Source organism: Miscanthus floridulus, chromosome 5, assembly GCF_019320115.1.
Source record: "Miscanthus floridulus cultivar M001 chromosome 5, ASM1932011v1, whole genome shotgun sequence".
Classification (NCBI taxonomy): domain Eukaryota; kingdom Viridiplantae; phylum Streptophyta; class Magnoliopsida; order Poales; family Poaceae; genus Miscanthus; species Miscanthus floridulus.
In genome coordinates, this window is record NC_089584.1 from 64,285,297 (window position 1) to 64,298,885 (window position 13,589).

Consider the following 13,589-nt stretch of genomic DNA (forward strand, 5'->3'; position numbering starts at 1 on the left):
TGCTGCTGTCGCCGTGCGCTGCTGCTGCCGTGCTTGCTGCTATGGTATGCATGCGCCTGCGCATGCATATGGGGGCCGCGTGCCTGCTTCGCTTCCCGCTGGCGCGAAGGGACCACCTCCGCGCCCACTTTCCGCACCTGGTCATGCAACACTTGCAACATAAATCATTTGCTACAACATACGTCTGAAACAAATGAAACATTTAAAACAAACACTTGCAACATACGTGTATAGCCATTGCAACATATGCAACTCCAGATAAAACACTTGCAACATCGTTTGAAAACAGCTAAAACATTTAAAACTTACACTTGCAATATATGTGTATAGCCAGTGCAACATATGCAACATCTGGATAAAAACACTTGCAGCATACGTGTATAGCCAGTGCAACATATGCAACATCTAGATAAAACACTTTGCAACATACGTGTAAAACAACTGACTATAACTAGGCACCTTTTTGCATGCACGGCCCCCACGCACCGTGTGCACCCCGAACGAGTGGCCGCATGCGCTCCAAAGGGTGTGGACCCCACCTAACTATAACTAGGCACCTTTTTTATTGGACGTAACGCGCGCGGGGTCGGTCCGTCCGTCCGGACGTCCTTATAGTTTATCGGTATTCAAATTGTCCATATCCTATTGATCTATAGTTATTGGTATTCAAATTGACAAGAGTGGACAGATTTTCCCTTGATTTTTGACAATTAAATAAATACCCTAAAGTTCAGATAATCTAAAAAACAGTAAACTCTGATGAATTTTAATTTAGAATCTACAAGTGATTTTGACATCAATATACTTAAAATGGGTTCTTAGTTATTTTTCTATCAACAGTAAATTTGGAATGATTTTATAATTTTGATGTAGTCACCGTTTGAATTTTCGAAAAGAGAAAACAAATGACTTTTTGAAGCAAAGCAACGTGAAGCTCAAGATTCAAGTAGCACCGGTCCTAGCTAGGGGTCCTAGTTGTCACTTGTCAGCCTCAGATGAGGGAGGATAGCGAGCCAAACCGAGCCGCCAGATTTGGCTTGCCGAACTCCGACGATGGCGTGCGCAACAGGGATGGCGAGTCCGCTGGGGGGCTCTATAACTAAAAAAAGCGATGCCGAGTCTGATAGCTGGAAATGCTCTCAGGAAGTGAGCGGCGTGCGAGGTAAACAAAAAATGACCGATAGTCCAAATAAAACTCCGGTTGAAGATCAGCGAAAAAAAGCAACATGAAAATCCTAATCTTAAAGCAATAAAATGTAGGTAACAGACCAGTTTGGCTGCTAGCAACCAGCCCAGCTTCAACCAAATTTAAAATCACACCCTTTCCTTAACAATCCCTGAACGAAATAACAGCAGCAAAACAGTGTTTGCTGGCACAAACTATGCTGTGGAAGCACAGGAACCATGGAAGCCGAACAGTTGTGAAATTCCTGCTATACTATAGGATTCAGGAGAGAATTCCTTCTTTGGCTCTAAAATAAGTTTAGCTTTCTTCTTTGGTCCTTTTAGATTCAAATTTACTGAAATCCAACTTTTCTTCCATATATTGCCCTTCCTTCGGAATTGGCCATTGACGGTATTAAGTGGGGGACAAAATGATGATTTTACCCTTGGCAAATAGGTAAGTTCAGTTTTCATATATTTTCCTTTTAAGGATTGTTTAGACTATTTTCGCATGGTTTGGAAAATGTGTTGAAGGTATGACCTCAATCCAAGCAAAAATAGTTTAAATAATCCTCAAAATGGAATATATAAAAACTGAACTTACCTATTTCGCCTAGGGGTGAAGTCATCATTTCATCCCCCACTTAACACCATTAGTCGCCAAATCTGACGAATGGGCCATATAAGGAAAGAAAGTTAGATTTCGGGTCAAATAGGTAACTTTGAATCTAAAAGGGGCAAAGAAGAAAGCCTAATAACTTTTTCAAGGTCAACTGAAGGAGTTTTCTCATTCAAATATTGCCAACAATCCCAACAACAAGCAAGGGTGAAAGAAATAATCCAAGACAATTGGCACAGGGCAAGGAACCACATGCATAAATATTGGCCATCACTGCTTGCTTGTATAAACTAGAGGCATTCAAAAGCATTATTGTATCCTTTACTCAATATACATAGGAAAACTGCAGACATCTTATAGCCGTTGATCATTTACAATTTCAGGAAGGGAAGGTGATTCCGACCCATTGTATTTACTGGGCACAGGGGTGTTCCGCCTGGACTGCCGCTTGGTTGCCACCAGAACTTGCTCTGTTTCTGGTTCATCAGCGATTGAGAACTTCTCATCGTCCTCATCACCTTTGAACAATGGGTGGATGTAGGCATTCATTAGGTATCCTTTGAGATCAAATCCTGGCTCTCTGGCACGTTCTAGGGTATCCTTCTTCATTGCCTCCTGGTAAGAAAATGGAAATGTGTTGGTAGTCATGTTCCATGGTGCGACTGTTGTAAACATGTTTAAATTAATGCTGTTTTTAATCTAATACAATTTAGGTCATACATTTATACATGGTATACCGGTTGAACTGAATAACAATAGTCAATTCTTACAGCAACAAAACTTCAGCCTTCCAAAACACTAATGCTAATTTGCAAACAATCTAATGGGACAACAATTGTGTTGGTATCAATGTTGTAAGGGTCTGTTTGGATCCCTCCTCTAAACTCTAGAGCTAAAGTCTCCAAACAGGTGGTTTAAACTTAGCTCTAAACTTTAGCCCACCTCACATTAGAGCTTTAGATCTCAAAACTGAGGTAAAGTGATCTAAAGTTTTTGGAGCTGTAAAGTTTAGAGAAGGGGATCCAAACAGAGCCTAAATAGCGGGCTATGACATTTAGTGTCTTCCTCTAAAAGCTACAACAGATGCTATTTTTAATTTAGCGTTTTTACAAAAACATGACAATTGTTAACTAATTATGCACAAAAACATTTAACTAAGAAAAGTTTTATGAACACACTTAAATACATGTACAGGCTCCAGGAGAACAGGTCTCCAAGTAAATTACTTAACTTCCACTAAATGAATTCAACGATTTAATAATTGTTTAAAATGTCTTGTTAAATCAAGAACCTGATGGATAGCATAGATTTTACCCCTCAAAGTAAGGAATGAATATTTTCTTTGGTCACGATTAGTGGTGCTAAAATATTTCGCGCCTAAGCCAAAAAGCGGCGTTTATAACATAACAATTGTCAATATCGTAGCCGTAGACCCTTGAAAAAGCTATGTCGGGCTATTTACAACAATGGCTGATATGGAAAAAAGCATCAAAGCAGTTTTAGCCAGAATAAGGTAGTACAAGTCATAGCAGCATGGGTTCAATTCTAGCTCTCCAACCACAAAATATATCATAAGAATTAGATGGTCATGGCACCATGATTTTTCCAGTCTTGTCTTGTGGCTTGGGGAAAGGTGGGCTTGGCATTTCTGACCTCAAGCATCTCAGCTGGGCACTAAGGATGAGGTGGGTTTGGCTGAAAAAAACTGAGCCTCATCGTCCATGGGCAGCCCTCCCTACTCAGATCCCGAACCAGATCTATTCCTTCTTCTCAGTAGCTGTTGTATCGGAAGTGGGCAATGGGAATCGCACTTTGTTCTGGACTGATTGTTGGATCCATGGACAGTGTATTGCTGATCTTGCACCTCGACTACTAGAAGCCACCCCAAAGAGAAGGGTGAAGCGACGTACTGTCCAAGAAGCTCTTAATGGGTCGCAGTTGGGTTTTGGATATTAAGGGAGCCCGCACTGTTGGTGTTATTGTGGACTTCCTCCATCTCTGGGGTTTGCTGTATAACTTTGAGTTAGAACCTGATGTCAAAGATGTCCACATATGGCGATTTTCTGCTAGTGGGCAATACTCAGCCAAGTCTGCCTATGAGAGTTTCTTCCTGGGATCTACTCAGTTTGGACCATATGAGAGGATCTGGATGAACTGGGCACCGCCCAAATGCCGTTTTTTCCTTTGGTTGGTGGCCCACAATCGGTGCTGGACGGCAGATTGCCTTGCGCGTCGTGGGCTGCCTCATCCTGAGCAGTGCCCTCTCTGTGACCAAGAGGATGACTATTAACCACCTCCTTGTCTCCTGTGTCTTTGCTAGACAATTTTGGTACTTCCTTCTAAGACAGGTCGGCCTCCACTCATTGTCGCCACAGCCTTCGGATACTTCCTTTGATAGCTGGTGGGAAAAGGCTAGTGGAGCAACAAGTGGATTGATACAAAAAGGTCTCAACTCTCTCATTGTGCTTGGAGCTTGGACTCTTTGGAACCACCAGAATCGTTGCATTTTTTATGGTATTACCCCTAACCTTGGTGGTGCTCTCACCCTTGCTGGAGAAGAGTGCCAGTTGTGGAATCTAGCAGGAGCCAAGGGTCTGTCTTCCTTAACAGCCCCTCTTTTTGGTGGTTAGCTTAGTGCTAGTGTTTGGTCGTCCTTTGCCCTTTTTCAGGCTGCGAATGTAATTCCTGGGGTTGTGGGGTTGTGTGTGGTGTATGTTGTAGGGCTCTAGCCCCTTTCATTCTTCTTAATATAATGAGATGCAGCTCTCCTGCATTTTCGAGAAAAAAAATGATTTTTCCAGTCACGCGCTATAACTAGGTATGAAGAGAGAAATTTGTATCTCCTTCGATACAAGCTTTTATTTCAAATGAAACAGTGATCTTCCAATGTGCATTAACTATAAAACTTTAGTTGACACCTTAATTCTCAACCAATTTGCCAAACTAACAATCTGAACCTAAATGATAAAAATGTGAGCACAAAAGTCAATGAATTTTAGAAGCAACATTCTTCATGTTTATTTGAAGATGCACCAAGGAGTTGTTAATGTCAAAAGAAGCTTGATCAGCATTCTAACATATATTCATGACTTTAACTCCCGGATTTTAAAAGGAAACATACCTGCAATGGGCATTTTACAAAAGTCGGTTCATAGCGGTTCTTGCAGTATTTGTGGAAATAAAAGGTTACTACAGGAAGAACAAGGAGCACAGGTGTTGACTGGCCAGCGCCTTTTGTGCTAAGTAATCCCAGGAGAAGCAGCTGTGATACAATCAATGCTGTGATTATACGTCCATGAACACTTGGCCAAAATGCTGCTGCACTCTCGTATTCTGGATTATACACATTTATTATCTGAAACAGTGAAATTGTGTAAGTTACACATCAGGGTAAGTCAACTATAACCAAACACATGCAACACACTAATTAAAAGAACAAGAATTATTTATAATTATGCACATGCAAATGTAGCGCAGCCCGATAAACCACATAATGCCAAATGCAATGCTAAAAAAAGCACTGCGAAGCATTTATGATATGCTTGCTTACCTGGTGGCGGCATACAACGTATGCAAACCCAAAGAATATCAATACAAAAGGGAGCAAAAATGGTGTCACTGCCGCATAGACAAGACCAAGTAAGAAATATAGCTGAATTTGAGGTTCACTTGAGTCAAAACCAATACTTCCAGGGTCCATTGCCTCTTCTCTGTCTTTCTCAGTCTTGACCAAGAAAAGGTTTTTCAAGTGGAAGATCACTAGTGGCTTCAATCTTAATATTTCACCAGCTACCCCAGCCCAACCATCAACCATTGTATATGTTATAAAAAAGGTTGCCTTCATTGGAATTGCTTCACCAATTGTCCTTGGTATTCTGTAAATGAGGACAATTAGATAATAGCAATAAATTCATACACACAAAAGGAGAAATTAAGGGGCTCAAATATGACATGTTAATAGCAGGACCTTCAAACTAGTGCCATACCAGAAAAACAAAGGAGAATACACTGAAAATTAGCATGCCTATAAGATAATTTCAAAACGAAGGGAATCAGAGTATTGTTACCCCTTATACAGAAAGTAAATATATGAATAATTTTAGGGATGTTTTCTGCATCCAGATTATGTCCTTACTGTGAGCATTTAAAGTACAGATACATCATGGCAAACTTATTAAAACCTAGGTTCTGCAATGCTGTGCAACATTCAGAGTACAGGTAGAACCAATGTACCCAGTCAGACAGCATAATTTTGTTACCACAGCTCCAGAAAAATACTTCCACCTATGTGCTATATCCAAAGACTAACATATCAACTGCTCTAATAGCTACTTCTAGTAATGGTTGATCACTGTTTCATATGTTATCAATGATAAATATTTCTAGGTTAAATATAATTATCTGATAAATATTTCTAGGTTAAATATAATTATCTCAAAGCTTAAGTTAATGCATCTCTATGATTATCTCAAATCTTTTCATCAAGCCAAATGGATAGATGATGAATTATTCGCCAACTTGTATTTATGTTAATGCATCTCTATAATGTATCAGTACACAATACAAGGATGACAATGATTAATGGCATGGCATAAAAGGATAGCCAAGGACATACTCATTTGCTGACTGATGAATATAGGTTTTTAGCTGCTCTAAAGCAGATCCTGCAATAATGCTTGCCAGAAACACATTGAAGAATATGAAGATATAGTATTTGGATGCAGATCTTCTCTCCAGTGAAGATATTGAGGTCAATCCTTCAACCTTAGACATAAACATTAATATGCTTGGGAGCAATATAAGGAAGATCTTCAGAGCAATACCCGGAAGGAAACCTTGGATGAATGATTTAATAGTAGGCCTGAGAGAAAAAAAATCAACTAAAAGGTTTCAGGGATGAGGAACATGCCCATATAACAGTGTGAAAGAAACAATGACAATTTGGGGGCTTGGTCAATTTGGTGTCATCGTAATCAATGTGTCTTTGGAGTTTCTCCTAGTCTGGTTGCTACTGAGGAGTTACAGTTATGGGGTTTGGCTGGGGCTCGAGGTGTCTCACGTCTCCTCGCTTTTGTACCAGAAGAAGGTTATTAGTTTTTTGGGTTGAGGTCGGTTTTCTAATCAACCACTGGCGAGTATGATTCTACAAGTCATATAATAAACAGCTTCGTGCATGTTCGAGAAATAAAAAAGTTTACCAATTTGGTACTCGTTACCTTTCTTCCAGTAACTTATTTTGTCCCAGTTAAATCAAATAGTCAGTTAGATGACATCAATATGCGGCAGCAGTGACCTAAATGGGATAATCATGCATTTGTTTTAGTTTCGCCTAACTCATGGTTCGAGCAAAGTGGCACAAATATATATGTCCAACATAAGGGAAATTTAAAACCAGCAATATAACTACTGCGGTAGAACTACACAACAACAAAGCCTTTTAGTCCCAAGCATGTTAAAGTATGGCATGATAAAATAAAATAAAATGTGGAGAAGGTATGGCATGTTAAAGTAGACATACTCTTCAATCAGAGGCTTCAGAAACGGAGCTGCCTTCTCGATCCCTTCAAGATTTGCAAGAGACTGAACAAATGCTATTGGGATCACATAAAAGAAATTCAGGAAGAAGAATGCCACTGCAACTATCAGCCTTCGAACTGTAAGGGAGACAAATGGAATACACAAATTATCCCAGTACACATCGCGAGGTTCTGGAGCCCATTCAGTCAACCAAACAGTTGGATTACTGGTTTGTTGTGTCTGAGCACAAACTGCTGCACCCCAACGTGATCGGAAGGAAACAAATGCTGCTGGGACAACTGATTTGGGATCCTTCACAATTTTTTCACGCTCTTCTGCTTCCTGAATATCATTTAGATGAGGGGTTAAATCTGATAATTTATGATAGGTATCCTTTGTTTAAAAAGAAAAGGAAATGTAACATTGTGAAAGACAAATATATTACTGGCAGTCCTATCAAAGTTTGGTTTTATGTAGCATTCAGAATACATAAGTGAAAAAGGCTACTTCAGTAGCACATCTTGTGTCACTAAATAACAGAAAATCCACTTCAGAAAAAACATATACAGCTAACTGTACTTTTTTTAATGTGTGTATGTTCGAAATATAGTGTGTAACTGTGTATTTGTGTCAAAAGTTTAGCTATGATCCAACTCTATCAAACCTAATGGTTTAGATCCTTCTATTTGTGCAATGATATAATTATAACTATAAGATGAATGTAGTTCATTAAATGACAAGCACTGAACAGTAATTTAACTCACTTCATTTTCTATCCTCTCAATTTCTGATGTGTAGTATTCAATAGCATCCACCTTCGTACCGAAACAACCAAGAAAACCAGTCTGCAGCAGAAGAGAGTTCCAAAGAATTATAATAAAATTTTAAAAAGAAGTGTTCATATTTTGATTCAAATATAATGAAACCATATGAAAGGAAAGCAGCAGCTATGGTTTATTTTTGTGGAATAACCTTAGTAGTAGGCCTTTTAGATGCATTTCTTTCAAACTTCAGCTGATAGTAGTCAAGCCAATTCTGCATCTTTGCCTTTCTCTTTCACCAATTTAGCAAGCTTATTTGCATTGTAAACAACCTACAAAACAAGTGCATGCAATAAATCTAACATAGCATGGCTGATTCTGTTTTACAGAAAAAGAAATTTCAAAATAACAGTTCAAACATACTTTACAAGGGCGTACCCAGTGCAGAGAGCTCCCGCTCTGTGCGGGGTCTGGGGAAGGGTGTCAGTGGCAAGCTTTACCCTCACCTGTGTAATGTGAGGAGACCGCGACTCGAACCCGGGACCTTCCGGTCATAGGCGGTAAGACTCTACCGCTTGCACCAGGCCCGCCCTTCAAACATACTTTACAAAGAATCAAATAAAAATCCATCTGAATAGGAATCATATGTACCAAACTTAAATGAAGCAAACAAGGATCTACCAAAAATTGTGAAACATGCATCTGTACAAACATGGAAACACCAAAACCATACTACAGGAAGATGGCATGGTGGAGAATCTAGATATAAATTCCTAGAATAAAGTAAGGATCATAACATGAATATTCATGAAATATGTTATGTAATTATTACCTGATGCGTCAGATAGTGATCAGGATGATCCACAAGAAAGAAATGTTCCACAAGCTCACTAATTGATTCATCTGGATCAGGCGGTATATTCCGCACAAGGACCTAAAAGATAATCATTGAGTAAGTGCATTCAACAAGTCATAATCAAAACAACAAAATCCACTTGATCAGTTCAGGGGGAAAAAAGAAACAAGTTTTCATCTCAAAATCTATGTGAAATGCAGTAACAGTACAAACATTAACTTTAACTCATTTAAGCATTTGGATAGCACTATGTGCTCAAGGCATAATTCAATCATAGGTTAGTCATACCGTGAACTGATCTGGTCTGCGTTTCTCTGATGAAAGAAATCGCAGTCTCATCTTTGCAACTATTTCGTACTCATGTAATAGTACATAGCAGGTCCAAAATGTGAAAACATAAGCCATTGTCAAGTGGGCTATAAACCTTCACAAAGAGAAATTGGTTAGGACTCCTGAGCAGTCAATGTGAACTCAAAATTAAAATCCCTAATTTGAATGACCAGGTATATTGAGTGTAAAATTTGAAACTATTTTAGAATCTGAACCCATTTCCCTAAATCTAATGCTTGAACTTGGAACTATTTTTAATTGCAAATTTGTCTTATTTATTCAACATTATGAGCTTGGGCTCCTAAGTTTTCTCTCATGTGCAATCTACCACATTTTTCCTCTCCAAAATCAGTTTCTGTCAGAGGCTGGATAGCAGTTCATATTGCACAGTCACATCCATATAACTTCTTTACTTCAATTTACAACTTTCCTGAACCTATAAATGGAAAAGGATACAGGGCAATGCCCAGCGCTCCTTCACAAGTTGTGCCTTCTATCTAAGCCAACCGCACAGAGTGTATTTAAAAACTCTGGTAACATGCATGAGATAAGCATAAATAATTAGCCTCAGTAGGCGGTAACCAACACTTCCCCAAAGAATCATGGTGTCATAACATAAGCTTCATCTAGAGCTGTACATACATTCCAAAACATAAAACAAGTGCTAACCTTTTTGATCCAACTGGTATGTTTGATATCGAAAGCTTATCAACATTGCTGTGCTCTACCTTCGAGAATTGCAGAGTATCATTGGTCCAATTAACAGGGACAAGAACAATGAAAGCTAGAACTGAGATTGGAGCAAATATTTTAAGTCTGCAACAATTGAAACAAAGTAAATAAGTACACGTAAAGAAGAAATGAGATCGGTGTCAATCAGTGAACCAAAGGAACATAAAGAGGGAACAACAAATGTTTTGATTCAACAGAAACATTTGGTGAGTAGGTAAAACGACTGATAAACCGGAGACATATCAAAGTGAGTAAATTCCCTTTTCTGAAATCCTGGAGGCTAGATACAATTGGCAAAGGCTAGTGATCTAATATAGAGTAGCTGACAATACAAAATAGAGCAAAGACCTAGCACTGAATTAGCCAATGTAATTAGGAATAAAGTTGGTAGCACCAGTTCATTCTTTTGCCTATGTTTTCATGTGTCTAGAGTACAGCAGGGTAATACAATAATCGATGCACATTATAGGTTGATTGCCCATTTGTAAACCAAGGTTCTATTTACAACTATGCCTAGGCCAATGGAAACCTAATTATCCATTGATGGTAACTGGTAGTCAATAATGCCCCACCTCAGATGCAATTGGAGACAGAAACTGACACAACAAGCAAAAGCACTAAAACATGCCTACAGTACATGGTATACAAGTCACATACCCGACCAAGTAAATCCTCAGATACACAGCTGAATCCAGACCTGCATGGCTAATCAACTCATCCTCAGGCATTTTGAGAGCAGCAGGCATCCAACTTAAGAATTTCAAGTATGAACGCATGTCCAAATTGACAAATTTCCGGACAAATGTACCCCCATGACTTGGACTCTCTCTTGCGCCTTTGAGGTACCATTTTGGGAAGTAAACTCTATCATTGATTGGCTGCAGCCGAAGGAAAGCAAATGCAAGTAGGAACACTACAGCACCCAGTATGTTGATAGCCGCAGAGAGTCCTATATCTTGAATAGTAGCCATAGTTGTCCTTAAATAGCTTGGGAGGAAATCCTTATGAATTTATCTGCAAGATGTCAGGAAGAACACAATCATTAACCGCTAGACAGTATGATGTCACGATAATACAATTCTAAACAAAATCAAATGTAAGAATTGATGACCGACAAGGTTATAAAAAACATGACCTATCGAGTGGCAAAAACCGCATGTGGTGACTCAGTCTAAACTGTGAAAGAGAAACACAAAATCACTCTGAAGACACAAAACAACACAGAACCATTTCTAGGGAAACAGAAGTTGAATCGAACTTTGTCTGCAATCAGTATTGAATTCTTGAGCACCCAGAGTGATGGCATAAACTACCATAGAAAAAGTTTTACGTAAGTTGTTCCATACTTCCATTAGAAAACCATGCAACCTATCAGCAATGCATATGAACAGAGTCATTGCCATGCCAGATGTATGGAGCACTGAGCAAAAAATATTGACATATCGGCACAAAAATGAATCAACAAAAAACGGTGAATAGAAGTAAGAAGTAGGCATAACCAACCCTTGAAGCAATATTCATGATTGAGCATCACAGAAGAACAGTGAAACAGAATTCTAAGTTATCAAACGACAGACCATGTTTGAACTCTAGGACACAGGCGGGCGGACAGCACTTCTATCAGAAACTGAAAAGCAAGATAGTGATCCTATTGTGAGCAAACCAAACTCCTGTTCCTTTCGTATAGGGTAGCTATGAGATATACAATGGATAAGTACTAACGAACTTGGTGGTGTAAGTATCAAGCATCAAACCCAAAAGATACTAGCTGAGCAGCTTCCAGTGCAAAGGGATAATATAATCAACGATTTGAATTCTCTGAGCCAAAGAAATCAGCCGAACATAGATTCGAGCTTGAACAATGAAAGTTAAGTTCATACTGCTACACAACAACAATACTAAGTAGTAGTAGTAATAATAAGGTTATAAGTGCGGAATTTAAGGCGTGACAGCTGAAAAGGGTCATAACTCATAAATAAACTTTGCATAAATTTGTTCCACTAAGGAAACGTCCGTGTGAAGCGTTAATCCATCCTGGAAATGTTAAGACGGGACCAAGAAAGGCTATAACAGCAAATCTTTAAAGGTGGCATTAGGCAGGCCAAGTTGTCGACTTTAATTAAGTTGTCAGCTCAAGCGGGAAAGGCGTTATAATAGTAATAATAATAAAATTAAAAAGCGATGGAAGCCGAATCCATTTGTTGCGCTGTCATTTTCCTTCTTTTTTTTTCCTTAAAAAATCGGTACATGTACTCCCGCCGTCGAAATACAAGGGATTTCCAGTTACCGGTAAATTATATTAAAAAACACACATTTTCAAAATCAATCTATCTAGTGAAACTCAGTTGATACATGAGCACACTGAAAAAGAAGAAAATGGTGTGAATTTGCAGTGGAAATACATGGTTGTACGCAGTAGCAAATTCTCTAGTGGTCAGCGGAGTAGCATTTTACGTAACTGGAGCGGGACAAAACCCGACGCGCTGCAAAATTGAGACTCCCAAATTGCACGGATGAATGCAATACGATCTCCCCGTCAATGGAATGGCTGGCTGGTCCATTCGAAAAGACAAGCTAACTCGTGGTTCAATTGGAATGCCCGCAAAATTGTCCTCCCAAATCAGGCGGCTAGAAGAGTTGAAAGGAAATCAGCGGGCAGCCAAACGTTGTTGGGGGTAAATAAACAAAACGCACGGAAGCCAGCAGAAATGGAGGTGGTGGAGCGGCGCGGTGAAGCAGATCTGATCCCAAGCCGAACTGGAAGCGGAAAATAGCGGAGAGAACCGCGGAAAACAGGGAGGAGCATGAGACGTCACCGCACATACATGCCTCGGTCACAGGAACAAGAGAACTAACAATCGCGAAGCGGAGAGAGCGAGCAGCGCCGGTTGTGCTCGGCCTAATTAACCGCCGGCGCGGCAGGCCGCCATCATTCCGCGAATGCCGCCGAGCCCCCTTGTGCTCGTCTTGGCGCTTCTCCACCAAGGCCGACTGGCGATCGAGCAGATGGTGGGAGACGCCGGCGACCCCTGCACTGCAACTGCTACTACTCTGCTGCTGATTCTTCACTGTCACTGAGAGGAGGGGGAGAGAAGTGTGACACGGACAGGATTTTATCGCCTCTTCTCTTCTCTGGCAGCGCAGCCGCAGTCGGGCGTCGGCACTTGGCCGTCCTTTTCCTTTCCCTTGTGGTGGCTTTGTTCACTTGTTGCTCGCTGGGGTCCGTCGTGAAGGGAGACGTTACCACCGGTCCACCGGTTGCTGTGCTGTCAATGGGAGGAGGAAGAGGGAACTCCCACATGGGAAAGGAGGGAAGGGGAGACGGATCGATGCAGCAGTTACGACTTGCCTCCTTCTTTCTCCTTTCTTTCCCGATTCGACTTGGCTACCTGTACAGTGTACGTAGTAGTAACTGTAGCAGTGGTAACGCCGTAATCGTAACGGACAGGTCTGCTGCGCGTTTATTTTGAGCAGAGCACGAGCCAGACAGGGGGAGGACAGCAGACGTGAACCGGGACCCATCGGAGGAGGCAACGTGGGGCCCCACGTGTGATCCTAACCACTGCAAATCTGCAATGGTGATCGGCTCGCCGGTTGTTGAAGCAAAAAA

The 13,589-nt window shown here is 40.4% G+C and overlaps 1 pseudogene; it reads right to left on the reverse strand.

Annotated features, from left to right (window-relative positions):
* Window positions 1-2,036: 2,036 nt before the first annotated feature.
* LOC136450011 (calcium permeable stress-gated cation channel 1-like) lies at window positions 2,037-13,168 on the reverse strand (annotated as a pseudogene).
* Window positions 13,169-13,589: the final 421 nt, after the last annotated feature.